The 2,736-nt window shown below is 32.7% G+C and overlaps 1 non-coding gene across 1 annotated transcript; it reads right to left on the bottom strand.

Annotated features, from left to right (window-relative positions):
* Positions 1–1,489: 1,489 nt before the first annotated feature.
* Positions 1,490–1,554, bottom strand: LOC132608541 (small nucleolar RNA U49). Its single transcript, XR_009570451.1, has one exon. It is a non-coding gene; the product is annotated as a small nucleolar RNA U49 (small nucleolar RNA).
* Positions 1,555–2,736: the final 1,182 nt, after the last annotated feature.

The following is a 2,736-nucleotide window of genomic DNA, read 5'->3' as shown; positions in this document are numbered from 1 at the left end:
CTAAATTTTTTTTTCCGGTGTACGTGTGTTCCACATTAGCATGTGTGTCACGACTTCTTTTTCCAATCACGACTTGACCTTCTATTTTCTTTTTCCAACCACGACTTGACTTTTATTCAGATGTTATGATTCATTTATCGTAAATTATTACTAATGCGGTTATTAGACAATTTACCCTCCAACTTTTACCATCTCATAAGAGTTCGCAACTTTTGTAGGACAAAAAAAAAAAGTTGAACCAAACTAACAAAAAAAAAAAAAAACATAAGTAGGTTTCACACACTAATTTAGTGCGTGAAAGGACCAAACTGTAAAAATAAAAGTTTGGCCTTTCAAACACGAAATTTGTGCGTGAATGAGCCCAACAAAATATTACACACCATCTATCAGTAGCAGTTGGGAACTTGCCAAGCTTGACCGAACATCCCAATACAATGGGCGCTGTTGAAATTCCAAATTTACCCCTTTCACCGCTTCTCAGTTTCCCTTCTTCCTCACAACCATTTCACTCTTCCTCAACCATGGATTCCACTTTTCTCAACTAGGAATCCATAAAAAATTATTAAAACCAAATTAATCAAAATAAAACACTCTCAATTAACAAAACAAAATTAAACCCCCCTTTTGATTCTTATTTTGTGTAATTCTTTTCTTTATTATTATGTATAGATCTGGAACAGTGATGGCTTGGAATGTATTCAGATTTTGTACAGCCTTAAAAGGGTTAGGCTCATTCACGCATAAATTTCGTGCGTGAAAGGCCAAACTCTTATTTTTACAGTTTAGTCCTTTCACGCACTAATTCGCACTAAATTAGTGCCTGAAATCTACTTTTATATATATATATATATATATATATATATATATATATATTTTATATTAATTTGATTCAATTTTTTTTTTTTTGTCCTACAAAAGTCGCGGACTCCATCTCATAAACAAAGAACATGGCAATGAAGAATAGAAGTATATGGGCCTGTTATGATTTGCAAAAAGTTTAAAATTCTGTAGGGTGTTTTTAGTTTGCAAAAGTTACTTGTTATATGTAAGATCTATTTATGAATAATAATTTTTTTTTATTTTATTTATTTTTCGTAGCTAAAATATTTTCTTAAATTACATAATGTAACTAATGTCCCGTATTTCACAAATTTCTCTCACCTTCTAATTCTATCTTCTCCCTCAACCCTCTCTTTCTCTCTCCATTCCCTCTCCTACCCCAAATCTCGTTTTCCCTTACCCCTCCTTCCCTCCTCCATCTCCACCACCAACACCTCGTCATCGCTTATTTTTGCTACCGTCGACGCAGCATCGGACCGAATAAATAAGAAATTAGAAGAATAGAATAAATTAGAACTGGGGAAAGCCTCAGAGACCCGTTACAAATCACACACATAACGGCAGAGCAGAAATACACAAAATCCCGACCGTTGAACAGGGACGGGAAGAAACTGGTCAACGGTGGATGGGAGTTAAGAGTGAAAACTGCGCCGTCGCTGTTGTTTAAAGTGTCATACTACACTTCCTATTCTTGAGATGTCTTCCTCGCTGGTGTAAATAATTACAAATTCAATACTCAAAAAACACTAACATATAATGAAATATTCAAACCTTAAACACCAAAATCAAAGGACGAACAGAAGAAGTCGTGGATGAATGAGACTGCAGAGGTGAATATATCAGTCTAAATAGACAAGTGTAGGTGCGTATGTGTGTGTGTGCGCCCCTATGTGAAACCCTAATTGTGAGGCGGTGGTTGCTGCTTTTAGGCCTCAATTCTTTTTTTGATGTAAATACAGTGGTAATTTGTATTTCGCTTGTAGTTTTTTTATTTATTTCTGTATTTTCAAGGAGAAAATGTAATAATCAAATACACCCTAAACAGTGTATTTTTTTTTTAAAGGATTTGAATGTATTCATCTTTTTTTTGTGTGTGTGTAAATACAGTGCTATTTTGTATTTCGCTTGTATTTTTTTGTATTCGCTTGTATTTTTGTATTTCGAAGGAGAAAATGTCTGAATACAATGTACTCTTAAAAAGAATTTGAATGTATTCATCTTTTTGTGTGTAAATACAGTGGTATTTTGTATTTCGCCGGAGATCCGACCGGTTTTGATTGTATTCTTCCTTTGGCTTCATATGTTATTTGAATGTACACAGTATATTTGAAATTTTGTTGAAATACATGCAAATACATTCAAGACGTGATTTGTGGGATATTTTATTTTTTAAAAGATTCTATCGAGATATGACACTAGAATTTCGCCCAAAAAAATAGGGATTTCGTCCAAAAAAAATACATGTATTTAACAATAAGGAAATACATCCATAATAAATCTAAAGGTAGCTACGAATGGTAAATATAAAAAAGTAGTTATAATTGGTTAGAATCTTCCAAAAATGGTGGTTTTTGTAAGTTTCCCTTTTAGTTTTAACTAATTTTAGTTTCCAAGGGAGAAAACCCCAAAGAATCTTAATAACGGTCACTTACTTTCCCTTGTGTTATTAGATTAAATATAATGTTGGTTTTGATTGGTACATGAGTTTTATTGTATCGTACTATTATATTTATCGTTGTTATCTAAAGATGAAATGTCTCATTTTATGTGACAATCGATTTGGTGTGATCACATCATTACCTCTTTTTTCTCATTTTTGTCTTTGCTTATTATCTAATAATCATATTTTATTATTTACCCTGCCTTTTTATAATAGCGTTATCCTGTACCCTACTT

Source organism: Lycium barbarum, chromosome 8, assembly GCF_019175385.1.
Source record: "Lycium barbarum isolate Lr01 chromosome 8, ASM1917538v2, whole genome shotgun sequence".
In the NCBI taxonomy this organism is placed as follows: Eukaryota; Viridiplantae; Streptophyta; class Magnoliopsida; order Solanales; family Solanaceae; genus Lycium; species Lycium barbarum.
Note: the sequence above shows the minus strand (reverse complement) of the source record. Positions and strands in the feature narration are given on the sequence as shown.